At 35.8% G+C, this 20,451-nt stretch overlaps 1 protein-coding gene and 1 non-coding gene across 20 annotated transcripts in view; one reads left to right on the top strand and one right to left on the bottom strand.

The window, feature by feature from the left end:
• The window catches only part of nmo (serine/threonine-protein kinase nemo), a 447,619-nt gene that overhangs the window by 320,836 nt on the left and 106,332 nt on the right, over window positions 1–20,451 (bottom strand). The gene's annotated exons all lie outside the window — the stretch shown is intronic.
• TRNAP-AGG (transfer RNA proline (anticodon AGG)) lies at window positions 7,344–7,415 on the top strand. Its single transcript has one exon. It is a non-coding gene; the product is annotated as a tRNA-Pro (tRNA).

Here is a 20,451-nt window from a genome sequence, read left to right as displayed (position 1 = left end):
GATAGCTATTCAAGAGGCCTTTAATTTAAGCCAAGTTTCGTCCGCCCATCTTTTATAGTTTTTGCACAATGGGCTGTTCTGTTTAGTGTCTTTTTCATAGGTGGGCCCAAGGTAGATCGCAAAAATGCAGATCTCTGAAATTGATTTCGGATAAAACCTATATATGGGCTGATAGCTATTCAAGAGGCCTTTAATTTAAGCCAAGTTTCGACCGCCCACCTTTTATAGTTTTTGCACAATGGGCTGTTCTGTTTAGTGTCTTTTTCATAGGTGGGCCCAAGGTAAATCGCAAAATGCAGATCTCTGAAATTGATTTCGGATAAAACCTGTATATGGGCTGATAGCTATTCAAGAGGCCTTTAATTTAAGCCAAGTTTCGTCCGCCCATCTTTTATAGTTTTTGCACAATGGGCTGTTCTGTTTAGTGTCTTTTTCATAGGTGGGCCCTAAGGTAAATCGCAAAACGCAGATATCTGAAATTGATTTCGGATAAAATCTATGTATTGGCTGATAGCTATTCAAGAGGCCTTTAATTTAAGCCAAGTTTTGTCCGCCCATCTTTTATAGTTTTTGCACAATGGGCTGTTCTGTTTAGTGTCTTTTTCATAGGTGGGCCCAAGGTAGATCGCATAAATGCAGATCTCTGAAATTGATTTCGGATAAAATCTATATATTGGCTGATAGCTATTCAAGAGACCTTTAATTTAAGCCAAGTTTCGTCCGCCCATCTTTTATAGTTTTGGCACAATGGGCTGTTCTGTTCAGTGTCTTTTTCAATACAGCTCTTTGATATATATTAAACACGTATTTATGCCTCCTTCATTCATTTTGTTCAGAATTGTTTATACTTTACCGTTATTTTAATAGTTATGACCATAAATTATAATTTGCGATTCAATTTGTTCTCCAATTTTAGTTAAATATGTTTTCTCTGAGTCACCCTGTGAATGGTTTGCGCCTTTGCTAAAAATTAATTTTTCCAATATAATTTCCAATATAACTTCACAGGCATTACAGTCAATATGGAATTAACCCTTAAAAATCGATGTTGGGTGTACCTTTCCTCTAAAGGAATTAGTTTCTTAGGCCTCCGATTAATGAGAAAGTCCCTTGGAACTGTGTAATGTATTCCAATGATATTTAATCTAGAAATGTTTAAAACATTTAAAGCGTTGGAATCAATCGCTTAGTTTATAGATTTTTGTTGGATTCTCAACCCCATATTTTGAGTTACCCACAAAAATAGGTAAAATAAAAACGCAAAATTATGAATGAAAGGTTTAAATAAAAGTTAACAGCACTCTTGCTATAGGCAGAACTTAACGACTACTTTTTTGATCACTAACTTACTGAAAATATCGTTAATTACCGAAATTATAAACAATTTAATGTTACCGATTTTTTCGGTAACGCAATAAAAGGAGTTGGAGAATCGCACTTTTTGTATAGAAATTCCAATAAATTATTTAAAAACGCATGACTCCTTTTATTTTTATTCTTTGATATACAAACTCACCGTCAACTACGGATTGTTGAATTGTATTCTCGTTATTATAATAATTATTCTTATTCCAACATTTATATAAAACAATACCTTTTTTTGTTTTCGACGACCAGGAATAGCCAGTTGCTGATGTTCATAGAAATCGCTAAAATATATTCACCATAATGAGATGAGTGCATTTGAATTCTGAAGTTACATATATCTCAAGTCGTAAGAGAATCATGTTCCATGGACACTGAAAATCAATATGTGTACTCGTACATTGGCTACGAAGTTTATCCTTGAATAAAACTATGAATAAATATACACCAATTGTAAAGAAGTTTTAGACTACAAAAATACACAGAAAATGTCACATAAATTCGCAACCCGTGATATTTGCTTAATATGAATTCGGTTGCCTTAGATGTCAGGTTATCATCTAGTAATCCTCCGATATTAATTATTTTAACTGACTAAATTATGCGTTTTTGTGACTACTCGGTAATCCGGACAATTCGATAATCCGGACATCGCCGAAACATGTGGTGTCCGCATTTTCGAGACTATACTGTACCTGTCTCTTGTAATGGCATACAAACAAGGAAGAAAGTATTAGTCCGCTCTGTTGACGCAGATATGTATGTATACGCTCAGCCTCAGGGCTCTTGCAGCTTTTGGGCTATTATCTCAGGAAGTATAAAATTACAGTGAAAACAACCTTCTGCAAAAACATTTCAAATAGATTCGAGACGAGTCCTCAACTTTTTTTTCAAATTTTGTACTACATATTCCAACCTCATACATAACTGGATGAAATAATAGGATGTCCAAAGTACGGACCAATCAAAAACTCACTGCGAGAGTTATCATGCGTATTTGCTATGTTAGTTGGTGCCGTCAGGATTTCTTGGGGGCTTTTAGGTCATTACCTCAGGAAGTACGGATTTTTCTTCAAAAAAATTGTACCGCCAAAAATTGACCGTAAGCACAACCTGCTGAAGCAAATGTCAAAACGATCCTTGAGGGGCTCTTAAACTTCACTTTTTCCCAATTTTGTGTGGGAAGTACCCGAAGGAGTGGACCGATATAGTCAACATTTAAACCCGATCTGGAAGCAATAATACAATGTGCAAAGTTTGGAAAGTTTGAACTCCCTCCGAGTTATAGTTCACATATTTTTACTGAAAAATTTTGAACTTGTTGATTGTAGATCCGTTGATCCGTTCGAGAGTTATCGTGCGCACCAGACAGACAGATTGGCGGACATGGCTAAATCGACTCCAAACTGTCTGAAACATCCAAACATACTTTCCATTATTTCGATGAAACACATTTTTGGTCGTATATAAGTGTATATAACCTCTTTAGCCTAAAGGCTGAGGGTATAAATTTCTACCAAAGAGTTAGACATTAAATTTATGGCTTTTTTAAAGGCAAATCCTCTTTTATTTCAAATTCTAAACTGTTGGTATAGAATACTAGGGAGGATACTATCGAGCCGATGATACCACCGATCCAATCCCAGATGATGGTATTGCATACCGCCCGGCCAGTATGTACTGTAGGCATTAAAAAATTGACTGAAGAACAATGGTTTACCACCCGAGCTCTTCTAGACCGAGGCGACAAGCTTAAAAGGTGTATAATAGTTAGCACCATCTGGCAGGCTGGTAGGAGAAACACGTACCCGATGATGAGACTATGTGCGTAAATTACAGGTACATAAATCGTCTCCTTATTGAAATGATGTCCAGCATATTATGTGACGGACGACTAAAGCCTACGATCCGTGACACATATCAGTGCGGTCTTAGACCTGTATCCTCTTCTTCTTTAAAAATGAAATCAAAATTTATATCCGCGTACATTTAATTATTTTAATTGACCCCTCACAGAACATTTTGGTGTACGCTCTCCTCCCCCTCCCCGTTCTTAATGCATAACAAAATACATATGTACATCCAAACACACATATTTATGTATATACAACAAATACACATGGCATTTGTTGACATTGCGTTTGACAGTCTGTTCAGTCTGTTTTGCAAGGAATCTGTTTCAGATCGATGACCTTCAATAATGTTTTTGTTTCTTCTCCTCTTCTGTTTGTTTTCATCTTCTGCATGCGCCACCGCCCTACAGCAGGGGGTTGATTCATAAAATTGTTTGGTTGTTTTTCAGTTTTCCTTTTTATTTTGTATTTCGTGCAGAAAGAGAGAGGGTGTCTGACACTCAACTGAACAACAACCGAATAACTGCTGGTAATGGAAGGAACGAACTTGTGACTATGGGCTGCGGCAAATATAAATGAACATAAACAAAGAGAAAAGAAGAATACATATAAAAACAAAACAAAAATGAAATACGAAAAGGGGAAAACAAATTTCTACTTCATCTACAGCAGAGTGACTTTAATGTGACAAGCGTTAGTTTTAGGCAATAAGGAGGCTGCTGCAGGAGCTATTGTTTTAAATTCCACATGTTTAACAGCTGTGGTGTCCCCCTGACTCATCATAGGGTTAAGAATAATATTTACGGCCTGTTTTTGTTTGTAAAAATACTTGCCTGTCACACGTACCGTTCGTAATAAAACGAATACGTTCAAAATTTGGTTTTTGTGACATTTTACGAACCATTCGTCTTTATCTAAAAGCTTTCGACTATTTCGTAAAAGCTTTTAGGTATATTTCAGTGTTTCCGTAATGCTTATTTTATGAATTTTGCATCTGCATCTGTACGTAATATGTGTTGCTTGATGGCAACCCCGATAAACAGGTGACAAACAACAAAGAAGACAAAAACGTAAACAAATTTGTCAAAAAACAAGTAAAAAAATATCAGTTGGCTTTGCCGACAGAGATATACCCTCAGCCTGTGCAAATTGAAACACTTTTTTTTACAAAAAACTTATGTATTTAGGGGGCTTCAAAATTTTGGTCTCGTATGAACCGACAAAAATGTTGATTAGGATTAAAATTCAAAAATTTTGCTGAAAAGGTACATAAAGGAATGGACCGACATAGACCATGGGGGTGCCATAGGGGGTTTTTACAGCCTTCGGGCTGTTTTCTCAAGAAGTATGGACTTGCCCCTCAAACAACTTTTACCATCGTAATTGAGGCAGCGAATGTAAGTTGCTTCAACAAAAATCAAAGTGATTCAATAGCAGGTCTTAAAGTGAACTTATCCAAAATTTTGTGTGGGAGGTACGGGATGGAGTGGACAAATATAGTCCATATTCGAACCTGATCTATATCTGGTAGATATTATGAGAATGTGTAAAGTATGGACCAAATCGGTCACTCCCATCAAGAGTTATCGTGCCCACAATTTTTCCGCATATTTTTGAACTTTTGTGGGGTAGGTACCTGAAGGAGTTGACCTATATTGCTTATCTACGAACTTAAACTAAGTTTGGAAACAATATTACGAAGGCCAAATTTTGGCCGGAACCGGCATTTCTGTTCGAGAATTATCTTGCGCTTCCACCCATAAACATGGTGTCATAGGGTTTGTTTTTCAACTTTCAGGCTATTTTTTCAGGAAGTATGGACTTGCCCCTGAGGAAACTTGTACCTTCGTATAGGGGACAGTGAATACAAGATGGTACAACAAAAACCAAGGCGATTCGAGAGCAGGTCCTAAACTGAACTTTTCCGAGATTTTGTGTGGGAGGTACTCGAAGGAGTTTACCGATTGAGTCCATATTGGAACCTCATCTAAGTCTGGTAAAAATTTCATAATGTGCAAAGTATGGACCAAATCGGTTACTCCCTTCAAGAGTTATCGTACGCACAAATTTTCCGAACATTTTCGAACTTCTGTGGGGGAAGTACCGAAAGGAGTGGACCGATATAATCCATCTTTGAAACTTGAACTAAGTTTGGACAAAATATTACGAAAGCTAAATTTTGGACCGAATCGGCAGATCCGTTCGAGAGTTATCTTGCGCTCCAACCACTACACACGGTGTCATAGGGTTTTTTATAACTTTCAGGCTATTTTCTCAGGAAGTATGGACTTGCCCCTAATGAAACTTACAGCGTCGTATAGAGGACAGCGAATACAACTTGCGTAAACAAAAATCAAAGCGATTCGAGACCAGGTCCTAAACTGAACTTTTCCGAAATTTTGTGTGGGAGGTACCCGAAGGAGTGGACCGATTGAGTCCATATTGAAACCTAATCTAAGTTTGGTAGAAATTACACGATGTGCAAAGTATGGACCAAATCGGTTATTCCCTACAAGAGTTATCGTGCGCACAAGTTTTGCGACAATTTTTGAACATTTGTGGGGGAGGTACCTGAAGGAGTGGACCTATATGGCCCATCTTCGAACTTAAATCGAATCTGGACAAAATATTTCGATACCCAAAATTTGAACCGAATCGATTGATTCGTTCGAGAGTTATCGTTCGCACCACCCAGACAGACCGACAGACAGACAGAGGGACGGACATTGCTAGATCCACTCAAAATTGTCTGAAACGGATATCGTACAAACATACTTGGGGTCTAAAACCATTATTTCGATAAGGCACATTTTTGGTCGTATCAAAGTGTAAATACCCTCTTTAGCCTAAAGGCTGAGGGTATAATAATTCACACAATATGAAGAATCGGCGGTACTTCTTCTTCTGCGCTTCTGTGAAAATAAATAAAATTAAATTCCCCACCAGTTTCATGGCACATTAAGTGCAGTACACATTAGGTGTGTACGATAACTTTTCCAGCAATAATTACTCAGTCAGTTCCAGCAAAAATGCAGATATCTTGCAAATTTAGTTAAATTTTTGCCAAAAAGGCTAAAAGTTATAAAGGATAACAAAGGATGTCATACCAAGTGCTAAAACCCTAAGAAATCTATTTTGTTTCGTAAAGCATAGTACACACGGTCCAACAAAACTGACAGTCTGCGAAGTCTATTTCGTTAATATCAAAGCCTAGCTTTGATAATCACTAAATTATACCTTAAATGTTGTATTTCAATCATTTTTAGCTAACAAAAAGTTTTTATTTGCCAGAAAATTGCCGTAAAAGTACGTTGACTGTCAGTTTTGTTGGACCGTGTGTACTATGCTTAAAACTTTTAGAGTGGATACTTTTCACTGTGAGGTAGAAATCGATGTTGTTTAACAATTTTTATTTTTTTTATCTGAATAAGTTAAGACCATAATGTAAAAATATAAAAAAGAATGAAATCGCTATCATTAATTAACTCTTAGCAATCGCAGTTTTATTGAAAGAAATTGAAGTTGATACTTTTGACTGTGATTCACTGTGCATTGAGAGAGTAACGGTTAACTTCCTCAAATTTTTCAACAAATTCGCATACCTATGTACATTCATATACATATACATATGTATTTTTATTCGGCATGGCAACTTATTAAATGTATTAAAGAATATTTAGCTATAGTGTAATGTATGTACTTTACCGGCTTATCGAGGATGTCAGTTATTTGAAGATGGAAAACTTACCTAAAATAAAATAAAAAACAAAATGAATTAGAATTTTGCTAATAAAATTGAAAATTTGTAGTATAAAAAATAGGCAATAGGTAGGCATTTTATTGCATCAAAAACATATGTAGGTAGGTATCATGGAGAATTTATTGTTGTTCCACTTTTACATAGAGGTCTCTTGAAAGTGGTTTAAATCTTTTCCATTTGTAGGCATAAAAACAAAAGACAATCAGACTCGAATCGGTTTCCATCAAATTTTGTTGTTGTCTTCGATGTTAATACATAATCCACACAAATTCAAAATTTGAACGCTTCTTATCTCGCACTGTATGCAGCATAGTAGTGGGCATAGCGTGTGTTTGTGAAGCAAACATAAAAACGTTTCCTCAACTGGCTCGTTGGTCTAGGGGTATGATTTCCGCTTAGGGTGCGGGAGGTCCCGGGTTCAAATCCCGGACGAGCCCAAGTAAAATAAGTTTTTTTTCATTTTTTTATTTTTATTGTTTTATATATTATTCCGCTCTTTCAGATTGTATATATTTATGAAACCAGTAAGGAATTGGACATACAGTGCTGGTCAATACATTTGCAACAAAATTGCACGTTTTAGGATTTTTTTTTTAAATATTTTTTTGAAAGTAAATTGTCTCAAATATAAGGATATAAAAAAGTTTTTTTTGAAAGTAAATTGTCTCAAATATAAGGATATAAAAAGTTTTGACAGGTTATACAACAAAAAATTTGAAAAAATATGAAAATACATAACACACCTTAAAATTTAATGGTCAAAACATATGCAACTGAAACAAATCTGATGCAAAAATCTTCAATATTTTGTAAAATATAATTTTTTTGTATGATTCAAATCATTTGTATTTGTTTTGGGAAGATTAAAAGTGAATAACATTTTGAACCTGATATCAGTCATACGTACTTCTTCGGGGGAGTGGCGGGTCGTACGTGAGAAGCATGGATAAAATTTTAAAAACTAATGGAAATTTCTACACCTTTCAGTTGTCAATTTAATAAAATTCAAAGTTTAGAGTGCAGTTGCATCATTTATTTGCAAAAGCCAGAAGTCTGGGTCTTGAAAAATATATGATCGTAGGGTTTTGGTCCATATCAGAATAATGGATAGTGATGTATTGAAGTTATAACGGGCAGTATCATTGGAAATTGTGGATTCTATAAACTTAAAAAGTTTTAGAAAACTCATCAAATGATAACGAAACACAAAACCTGAGTATATAGACACTTGCAGAAAAACGAAACGCCGGTACCAAAAGGAAAATATTTTAAAACAATTAGGCTTTGCAAGTAAGCAGTTCAAAAACCAAGCCACATCTCGTCAAACAAAAATAACGCTATACAAAACACTGATACTACCCGTGCTGATGTAAGGCTCCGAAGCGTGGGTACTTGCGCAAGCAGACATGGCAGTGCTTGGTGTGTTTGAGAGAAAAATTCTTCGAAAGATCTATGGACCAATCTGCGTTGACGGTGAATATCGACGTCGCATGAACCACGAGCTGTATCTGCTGTACAACGACATCAAAATTGTTAAACGTATCGAGATGCAGCGATTGCGTTGGCTAGGCCATATCATAAAAATGAGCGATGATGACCCCGCTAAAAAGGTGTATAAACACGGACCGCTTGGCGTTGCACGCAGAATTGTCAGGCCAAGGAATATATGGCGCAAACAAGTGGATGATGAGATGAAAAGGCGCGGTATTCCAGAAAGCGACGCAACAAATAGAGAGAATTGGAGATCTTTTCTTAGTTCGGCCTATAGAACAAATGTTCTGTAATGGGCCAGCTAAGTAAGTAAGTTAGGCTTTGCAAGGATGCATGTGGAATCCCAAAAAAATTAAAAAAATGCGTTTGTAATGGAATAGGATGACAAAAACAGTTATTTAATGCTCAAATAACAAGAATACAATCAAAAATTCAATCAGAACATTATAAAACACTGTAGTTGTAATGTAATGCACGGTGCTCTTGAAACAATTTTAAATGGAAGGTGCTTACACCTTAGAAGTTTTTGCGGATTCTGAAACTACAATGTTCGTAGATGAGAAAAATCAAAAAATCAAAAACACAAAAAAAATCGCCGCAGCGCTTCTTAAATAAATCGCGATTTAAGTTGACATTTTTAGGGGTTGTTTAGGTTATCACGATTTTGCTTAGAAACCGCATGTCCTATCAAAATGGGACTAAAGAAAATATTGTAGCTATGAAAATTCTCTACAAGATCGACCTTTACGGTGTTTTCGTAGTTTTTACCATTTTTGAGATATAGAAGTTTAAATTGGGACAATGCACTGACTGTATCGCCCCCTTATAAAACAATGTCATGAAGGGTGCGCCTTAACTAACTTTTGATGTAAACCTCTTACACAGGAAAAGTTTTTGTGAATTCTGAAAGAGCTGTGTTCATAGATGAGAAAAATTCAAAAACAAGAAAAAAATCGCTGTTGGGATTTTTAAATAAATCGCGGTCAAAATTCACATTTTTAGGTGTTTTTTAGGTTTTCACGATTTTGCTTGGAAACCGCAAGTCCAATCGAAATGGAGCTAAAGAAAATGTTGTAGCTGTGAAAATTTTCTAGAGGATTGATGTTTATCATTTGTTCCCAGCCTGTACCATTTTTGAGATAAAGAAGCTCAGTTTACATTTTTCGGTTTTTTTGTTAGGGTTTCGCGATTTTACTTGAATACGGTAAGTCTTAAAGTTGTGAAAATTCTCTACAAGACTGGCTTAAGTAACTTATCCTAAGTTGTAACAGTTTTTCAGATATATAAGTTTAAGTTGGGAATTTGCAGTTATGACATTGTTTTATAAGGGGGCGATACAGAATTGAATTGAATTTGAATTGTCCCAATTTGAACTTCTATATCTCAATAACGGTAAAACCGACGAGAAAGCCATAAAGGTCAATCTTGTAGAGAATTTTTATAGCTACAACATTTGTTTTAGTCCCATTTTGATAAAACTTGCGGTTTCTAAGCAAAATTGCGAAAACCTAAACAACCACTAAAAATTTCAACTTAAATCGCGATTTATTTAAAAAGCGCTACGGCGATTTTTTTTTGTTTTTTGATTTTTCTCATCTATAAACATTGTAGTTTCAGAATCCGCAAAAACTTCCGAGGTGTAAGCACCTTCCATTTAAAATTGTTTCAAGAGCACCGTGAATGTTAATGGGCTCTGGCAGGTTCTAAATGTTTTGAAAGATTTTCCTTTTTTAGTTTATAGAACCCAAAATTTCCAATGATACCGCCCGTTATAACTTCAATACATCAGTATCCATCATTCTGATATGGACCAAATCCCTAGGATCATATGTTTTTCAAATACCTAAAATCGGCCGAGAATATATATGGGAGCTATATCCAAATTTGAACCGATTTCTATATAATTTAGCACACTTATTTCTAGGCACAAATCCCGGTAAACATTCCAAATTTTATTGAAATCGGACATATATAGCGTGTTTCGTGCACCAAATGCCTTAAATCGGGCGAAGATATATATGGGGGCTATATCCAAATTTGAAGCGATTTCTATATAATTTACACTTATTTCTAGACTTAATACCGTCGCACATTCCAAATTTAATTGAAATCGGTCATATATAGCGTGTTTCGTGCATCAAATGTCTTAAATCGGGCGAAGATATACATACATATATAGGAGCTATATCCAAATCTGAACCGATTTTTACCAAAATAAATAGCGTTCGTCCTTTGGCCAAAAAAACTATCTTCCCCATTTTTAATGCGAATCGAACAATAAATGCATGGGCAGACGGACAGACAGACGGACATGAGTAAATCGACTCCCTAAAAGGAACTATGGGTCTATCTCGTTTCCTTTTGCATGTTACAAACTAATGCACAAAGACATAATACCCCTTACCACAAGGTGGTGTAGTGTATACAAATGAGAACTTTGAACGCGATTTATTTAAAAATCCCTCCAGCGATTTATTCTTGCATTGTCCCAATTTGAACTTCTATATCTCACAAATGGTAAAACCTACGAAAATATCATGTAGGTCAATCTTGTAGAGAATTTTCGCAGCTACAATATTTTCTCTGATTCGATGGGACTTGCGGGTTTCAAGCAAAATCGTGAAAACCTAAATAAACCCAAAAATGTGAACTTTGACCGCGATTTATTTAAAAATCGCTCCGGCGACTCCAGGTGTAAGCTACTTTCATTTTAAAGTTGGTTCAAGAGCACCGTGAGTGTTGTTAGTCTTTTACTACTGGAGTTATGAAGTAAGTCAAAATAATTAGTGTGATTAATCATCACAAATAAGTCAAAACGAAACTCAGAAAATTTGTCTACATTTCACTCTTATGCCATTTACATTCTGAAACAAAATATAAACAAAACACTTCATCAATTAGCTTAAAATCGAAACACCCTTAAGATAAAAAAATCTAACTAAATTATCATTTATTGTAGTTAATTCCTATTGGAAGTTTATAAAAAGCCTGATTGACATACCAATCTGTGAGTTTAGAAACGAAAAAAAAAACAACAACGATGGTATGAAATTTGAGATGTTCAAAAGTCATTTAACAAAGCGTTATCATCAACGTAACAGCCATCGATGGCCTCCATATTGTCGCGTTTATTTTGGTCATCAACATGAACGTTGTCAGTCACCGACAGCCATAATGAAGAGCAGTCGCTTTGACACTGGAAATCTTGTCAACACTTGTGTGTAGATCTTTTTTATGTTGCCCTTAAAACCCATCATTCTCGCTAACCTTTTTTGGTTATGTTCTTTGATGCCTTATGCCGTTCATCTATCTTCGTTTTTGTGGATTTTTTTCTCTGTTGTCTCCACCATTGGTAATGGTAGGCAATCTGTGACCATCAACCAATCTACAACAGCACCATTTGTCAACAACATAGTAGAGTGAAGGGAGGGGGATTTGATTTGATTTTAAGCTAAATGTATTACGAGTATTTACTCCGTTTCTGTTCGTTCGTGAGTTAATTTTCTAAAAATGCCACTGTTCAAAAACAAAAGAACAAGCGAATAAAAAATAGTGGTAACACCTGTAGTTCTTAGAAAGACTTCGTTATAAAGAGCAGATTAGAAAAAAAATTATAGAAAATTATAGATGAGCTGAAATTCCTGTAGGACCGCATACAATGCTAACGAACATTTCGATCGATACCATATTTTCTCAACCTCGGAGAGATAAAAACGATTGAGTTTTTGATACATCGGTGTTTGTGAGGGAGCCACCAAAGGAGGAATTGATCCTCTTCGAATTTGATGTAATTTTGGAAGAAATATTACAATGTGCAAAGTTTCGGCAAAATCGGTGATTCCCTTCGAGAACTGTCTTGCGCGCTAACCATTTTAGTCGGTGGAAAGCATGAACTTCCATAAGAAAACTTAGTCCGCCGTAATAAGAACCTCGATGACCAGAATATATAACTAAATCTGAATATAGAACGAAATCTGTTTAGATTTAGATATACAGTAGAATCTCGATAATTCGTAATCCAACGGACCACGGCCATTTTATACGAATTATCGGGAATATTAGGATAAAATGCGAAGGAAATGGCTTCAAAGGACCGACAGCTTATACCAATTATTGTGATTTTCGATTTATCGAGATACGAATTATCGCGATTCCACTGTAGCTCCATTTAGCCATGTCCGTCAGTCTGTCTGCCTAGCTGGTTGGTGCGCATCGTAATATTTTGTCCAAACTTAGTTTATGTTCTAAAATAGGCCATATCGGTCAACATTTCCGGTACCTCCCCCACAAAAGTTTAAAAATGTTCGATAAAATAGTGCACACGATAACTCTCGAAGGGAGTAACCGAATCTGTCATAATTTTGCATATGGTAATATTACTTCCAGCGAAAGATCGCGTTCGAATATACACCTTTTTCAGATGTAGTTCGAATCGTTTTAGTTGTAATTCGAGAATTCCATTTGTAATTCGCACCATTTTATTTGTAATTCGAGAATGCTATATGTAATTCGAAGCATTTCAATTGTAATTTGAATTATTCCATTTGTAATTCGAATCTATCCATTCGTAATTCGTATTATTCTATTTGTAATTATAATTATTTCATTTGTAATTCGATCGGATTCGAATATACATCTTTTTCAGATGTAGTTCGAATCATTTTAGTTGTAATTCGAGAATTTCATTTGTAATTCGCACCATTTTATTTGAAATTGGAGAATTCTATATATAATTCGAAGCATTTCAATTGTAATTTGAATTATTCCATTTGTAATTCGAATCTTTCCATTTGTAATTCGAATTATTCTATTTGTAATTCGATCGGGTTCGAATATACATCTTTTTTAGATGTCGTTCGAATTATTTTAGGTGTAATTCGAGAATTCCATTTGTAATTCGCACCATCTTATTTGTAATTCGAGAATTCTGTATGTAATTCAAAGCATTTCAATTGTAATTGGAATTATTCCATTTGTAATCCGAATTATTTTATTTGTAATTCTAATTATTTCATTTGTAATTCGAATTATTTATTTGTATTTCGAATTTTTCAATCTGCAATTCGAATTATTTTATTTGTAATTCCACTTGGTTTATTTGTAATTCAATTTATTCCATTTGTAGTTCGAATCATTTCATTTTTAATTCGAGAATTTAAATATAAAACCAATGCAAACAAATGTTTTAATTTTTTTGGAATCGAAATGGAATAATTCGAATTACAAATGGAATTAAACGAATTGCAAATGGAAGAATACGAATTACAAATAGAATAATTCTAATTACAAATGAAATAGTTAAAATTACAAATGGAATAATTCAAATTACAAATATAATAATTCGAATTTCAAAAAAAAAAAAATAATTCAAATTACAAATATAATACTTCGAATTACAAATAAAATTATTCGAATTACAAATAGAATAATTCCAATTACCAACGGAATTATTCGAATTACAAATGGAATTCTTCAATTACAACAGAATTGTTTCGAAATACAAATGGAATAATCGAATTACAAATGAAATGTTACGAATTACATTACATTACAAATTACATCTGAGAAAAGTGTAGACGATATCGGTCCACCCCTTCGGTACCTCCCATACAAAATTCGGAGAAGTGTAGCTTAAGAGCTCTTCTCGGATCGTTTTGAAAATGTTTCAGCAGGTTGTCCTTGCGGCCCCCTTTACGATGGTACAATTCAAGTCTATACTTCCTGAGATAATGGCCTAAAAGATCCAAGAAACCTTTAGGGCACCAACTAAAAGGACAAATCTGCATCTTAGCTCTCGCATGAAGTTTTTCGAGTTTTTGATTGGCCGAAACATCGCATTATTTCATATGGGCTTCAGGTTGGATTTCCTCTTCGGGAAATTTGGGAAAAGTGCAGTTTAACAGCTTTAACAGACCCCTATTGTTTTTGCGATGATCGTGAAATGGTCCAAAAAAATTATCCAATTTTGTAGCGGCTCTGTAGGTCGCAATGGTAGTCTGATCGGCGCGAAATTTTATGTATGGGGTTGGGATTACGACAAATAAGTAGCTTGCAATTTAACGTGATGATGAGATAATATTTAGCGGGTTAAATGGACCACAACTTCTGTGTGAAAATTGGTAACATTTTTAGTATAAGACTATAAGAAGAAGAAGTGTTCCACTCACGTAAGCTATATTTAGTAGCATCTATTGGCCAATACAATTCTTCTTTTTATTTCACAACTGATGTCGTTTGTTGTGTTTACGGCGGTGCCGAGGTATACGAAGTCTTTTACTACCTTAAAATTATAGGAACCAACTTCAACAGTTGGTCCGATCTCAATGGACGCATTTCGCGTCGACACCATCAGCTTGGTCTTCTCGCCGTTTACCGCCAGACCCACTTTAGCAGATTCTCCTTCGAACTTCATAAAGGTATCGGTTACTTCTTTTACTGATCGTCCCACGATGTCTATATCATCAGCATAAGAAAGTAACATGTGACTATTGATGTAGATTGTGCCACTTCTTTTGACGTTTTTCACGACGTTTCTTTTGGTTCAAAACTCTTCGGAGAGGTTCTTACCTACTTTAACTAAAGATCTTGTGTCAGTCAGAGTCATTTTACAAAGCCGAATGAGCTTTGCGGGGATACCAAATTCAGACATTGCTTGGAATACCTTTGAACTTAGCGGGCTGTCGAAGGCTGCTTTATAATCGAGAAAAAGGTGGTAGGTGTCGATCTGCATCTCTTGGGTCTTCTCCAGCATTTGCCGCAGGGTAAATATCTGGTCAATGGTGGACTTGCCAGGTCTAAAGCCGCATTGGTATGGTCCAATTATTTCGTTGATCATGGGCTTTAGTCGTTCGCACAATATCCCTGACACTATCTTGTAGACGATAGGAAGAAGACTTATGCCCCTACAGTTGGAACATAAAGTCTTATCTCCTTTCTTATGGACGGGACACAGGATGCTCTGGTTCCAATCGTCGGGTAGGCGTTCTTCCTGCCAGATGGAGCTAACTAGCTGATGCATACACCTTATGGAATATGCTGTGGCTATCTGTTGTGATTGTGACTGTTCGCACTTTGTTTGCTACGTTTAATCTGGTACGTACCTTTGCTGCAACAAGGTAGTGGTCCGAGTCTATGTTTGCACCTCGGAACGTTCGTACATCCAACACGCTTGATGAATGTTTTCCATCTATCACAACGTGATCAATTTTCTTGTTCTTTGATCTGGCAACAGCCAGGTGCCCTTATGAATATAGAGATGCTTAAATCTGGTACGGCTAACTACCATGTTTCCTGCAGCTGCAAAGTTTATCAGCCTCATTCCATTGTCAGATGTTTCACTGTGGAGACTGAATTTCCCGACTGTTGGGCCAAAGATATTCTCCTTTCCAATTTTGGCATTAAAATCGCGTAGTATAATTTTAATGTCATGGGCAGTTTCTTCTGAGCGTTCGTAAAATATATCTTTGGTCTGTTCGTTCTTGTCTTCAGTGGGAGCATGAGAGCAAATATAACTGATGTTGAAAAATTTTGCTTTGAATCGAATTGCAGCGAGTCTTTCATTCACTGGGGTGAAGCTGGAGACCAGATGTTTTAACCTCCGACCAACTACAAATCCCCAACCAAACTCATGCTTTGTGTTATGGCAGCTATAATACAGTGCGTCACCTTTAGGTGTTGTTGTGACGCCTTTCCCGTTCCATCGTATTTCCTGTATGGCAGTAATGTCGGCCTTGTACTTTTCAAGTACATCTGCCAATGCGTAAACTGCACCTTCTCTGAAAAGAGTGCGAACATTCCAGGTGCAGATTCGCAGATCATGGTCCTTAAAAAGTTTGCGGGGGTCGTCAACTTTTGAGGGATTTGTTTTTTTTTTTTTCTTTTGTTTTATATAGTAGGCTGTTCTTTCTAGGGGAGGGTTACTAACCCGACGCCCAAACCCAAGTTTTTAACGTTCTTATGGGTGAACGCGCGGCACATGTTAGCTCACTACCTTTAACAGGTGTTAAAGGCAGTTCCCCAGGTGACACCACGGGGAGGTCAGTGTCCACTTGAGATGAAAGAGGGACCAAGATAAATCCTGGGCTTTGGCATGTTAAAGCCGGTCAGGACCGTTCCTTGGTATCTTCCATCCCCTACGTCATCCCAGCTATGAACATTATTGTTTCAGAATCAGCAAAAACTTCCGAGGTATAAGACGCACCGTGCGTGACATTGTTTTATAAGGAGGTGATACAGTCAGTGCATTGTCCCAATTTGAACTTCTATATCTCAAAAATGGCAAAACCTGCGACAATATCATAAAGGACAATCTTGTAGAGAATTTTTACAGCTACAATATTTTCTCACATCCCAATTCGATATTACTTGTGGTTTTCAAGCAAAATCGAGAAATCCTAAAAAACTCTATAAATGTGAACTTTGATCGCGATTTAAATATTTTTTTTTTGAATTTTCTCATCTATGAACATTGCAGTTTCAGAATCCGCAAAAACTTCCCAGGTGTAAGCACCTTTCATTTAAAGTTAGTTCAGCGGCACCGTCTTCGGTAAGAATTACAGAAAGTAAGTTTTAATACCTAGGATAATTTTTTATTTTCATAATACAAATTTTAATTTTTTGTAGAAAAAGAAAATGACACATTAGATAATAAAGAAAATAAAACATAACGTGTCACAATCACATAAAATAAATTTCATGGAAAAATAGTGACCAGAGGAAGTAGTGAAAATTATGAAAATTTCTCTAACAGGAAAAATGATTCTGAACCACTGTACTTCGTGGATATTCCAATTGGCCGCCAACATCTACATGCAGAAAAATATATGTTAGAAATATGTTTGGATCCAAACAAATATTTGTTTGTGTCCAAACAAATATATGTTAGCAACATTTTGTAACTTATCTCAATTTAATATGTTTGGGTACCAACATATTTTTTTATGTTAGAACATATTTTGTATGGGTGGAGAGGATTTTTGTCAAAGACAGTAACAACAGGGCTCTCGCAGCTGCGGAATGCTGGTTTATAATAAACAGCTGTGTGTATGGTGCAATGCGTAAATACCTATGTGTCTTTGTTGCTTTGCATTTTTTCTATGCCATTCAATAAAAAACACCACCATTTATAAATGTGTTTACATGTTAGAAATAGCCAGTGAGCGCTTGCTCCCTTGCTCTCAGAAAGCGCCCACTGGTGCATGTGTTTGTTTCTTTTGTGGCTTTTGGGTTTGTATTTGTTTGCACCCAAACATAAAATTTGTTTGCACCCAAACATAACATATGTTTGGGTCCTGCAAACAAATATATGTTTGCCGCAAAATATTTTTGGGACATATGATAGAGAGGCCATTTTTTTCTGTGTGTAGTGATTTGACTCCGCAGGACTTCTTTCTTTGGGTTATTTGAAAGAGAAATTGTACATCAATATGCCATCAACAATTCAAGAGCTAAAGTAGAAGGTATTTCGGTACATTAACAACATTGAAACTCAACTATGCCCCAGCATCATCCAAAAATTCGAGTGATCGGATGAAGGTTTGTCGCTGGGGTCGCGACAGCCGATATTTTTGTCCATATATCAATCTATCAATGTTATCATAATGAACAAAAATTGCAATAAATTGTGATTTGTTCACAATCAAAATCGGGCCGTAAAATTGATCAACCCTTTATATGTATGTATATAAACTTAAGGATGCCTTCCAATTCCAAATGCTTCACCAGAAAAACATATTTTGTTGCTTCATCACATGAATATTAGCATACTCCAGAAATATTAAATAAATGATTAAAATCTTCTTAGGTATTATTTTAAATCCTTTTTAATATTTTGCTTCAAGGAACTCAAGAAGCTAATACGAATCAGAATCAGATAACAAAAAATACCAAAAGTAAACAAAGCAAATTAAAGTTTATGTTAAACGTATGTAGCATACATATACATATGTATGTATGTACATACATATCACAATATTAAGTTCTTTAAATACTATTCCTGCAGGATAAAAATTTTGTTGTGAAATGTGGTTTATGGCAACTTTTGCCGGATGTTGGAATATTTCAACATTTTATATTTTATTTAATCTTCCATATATTTAAGCTTATACTCGTAAGATTAGGTTTTATCTGCAACAACTGATAGCCAAACAAAAATACGAAAATTATTTATTATTTGTAAAGTTATTTAGCCCAATTTCAGTTGTGTTGTTTTAAATTTTAAAAACAACAATTTCTTAGAATGGGAGGGAATTGGAAATGAGTTGGTTTCTGGACAGGCAGAGTAGACAATAGTTTCGGATTTCCTCACAAAGATTTGGATTTAATTTGGGATGACGACGTAAACAAAACACAACAGTTTAGTATTGGTATTTATGCTCTAAACGCTGTGCCTTTATTTCACATAAAAATCCAAATACAGGAAAAAATCAAATCAAGGACTACACGCATGAACTTTGATCCTTCCATTCATGCATAAGCCAATATGTGTGTACCTCTGCAATTTCACTAACATGTATGTGTGTGGACTATGCTTAGCAGCTACCTGTCTGCTTTCCTGTCTACAAGCACTTACAATAAATAAATAAAGTTGCTTGGCCGGTATGCCCTAAATGTTAACTAAAGATAAATTAGTGGTGTCCTCTAAATTTTGTCCTGATTGGGTTTCTCGTCGGATTTACTTTGTTCAGTTGTTCACGGGGTCATGTGTATGTGTGTAGATTGTATCAACAGAGAGAAAAGTAGGATTGAAATACAAATAATCAGAAACAGCTGTTGTTTTAATATTTTGAAATAGGGGCTCCAAAAGGATCATTGAAACAAAAAAAGATGTATCCAAAACCCAAAATTGAAATTAAAAACACCAGGTGCATTCTACTTGTATGGTTGCCTCATTTCAACATCCAGCATCGATGATTGGCTTCTGGCCATTAACCAGTTAGTTTTGTAGCTGTTGTTGTCGATTTCTTTCATCGTTACCTGTTCAACAGGATTTATAGCAATTGTTTGTTTTCTTATATTGTCCTTTTGTTGTTTTTCTTTCTTTCAATTTTCTCACTAATACCAATACAAGAAAGTGATCCTTTTATGGTTTCTTTTGTTTTATATCCTTTAAGGGGTGTTTTGTAACATGATCAGAAAATACTGGAAGTGTGTGTGAGTGGTTATAAAAGAAGAAAGGGAGGATATTGAACTAGTTTTGCTATAACAAAAACAGTTGATATTTATTATTAGTTTTTTTTTCGGTGATAATTACACTGTGGTCAATAATATACATTTTCGAACATTAAAAACTGAGAGGATTATGAAAGTAGGAGACTGTCTATAGCGGAATCCCTATACTAGCCCGTTCTATCCTATCCAAGCCCGCCTTCTATGGTACAGAAGCCCGCCCTCTAACCTATAGAAGCCCGCCTTCTAACCTTTAGTAGCACGCCCTCTATCCTATAGAAGCCCGCCTTCTATTCTATAGATGCCCGCCTTCTATTCTATAGATGCCCGCTTTCTATTCTATAGAAGCTTGCCTTCTATTCTATAGAAGCTTGCCTTCTATTCTATAGAAGCCCGCCTTCTATTCTATAGAAGCCCGCCTTCTATTCTATAGAAGCCCGCCTTCTATTCTATAGAAGCCCGCCTTCTATTCTATAGAAGCCCGCCTTCTATTCTATAGAAGCCCGCCTTCTACTCTATAGAAGCCCGCCTTCTATTCTATAGAAGCCCGCCTTCTATTCTATAGAAGCCCGCCTTCTATTCTGTAGAAGCCCGCCTTCTATTCTGTAGAAGCCCGCCTTCTATTCTATAGAAGCCCGCCTTCTATTCTACAGAAGACCGACTTCTATACTATAGAAGCACGCCTTCTATTCTATAGAAGCCCGCCTTCTATACTATAGAAGACAGCTTTCTATACTATAGAAGACCGCCTTCTATTCTATAGAAGCCCGCCTTCTATACTATAGAAGACCGCCTTCTATTCTATAGAAGACCGCC

This window comes from Musca autumnalis, unplaced genomic scaffold, assembly GCF_047663935.1.
Source record: "Musca autumnalis isolate F117 unplaced genomic scaffold, ASM4766393v1 scaffold_4, whole genome shotgun sequence".
In the NCBI taxonomy this organism is placed as follows: Eukaryota; Metazoa; Arthropoda; class Insecta; order Diptera; family Muscidae; genus Musca; species Musca autumnalis.
Note: the sequence above shows the minus strand (reverse complement) of the source record. Positions and strands in the feature narration are given on the sequence as shown.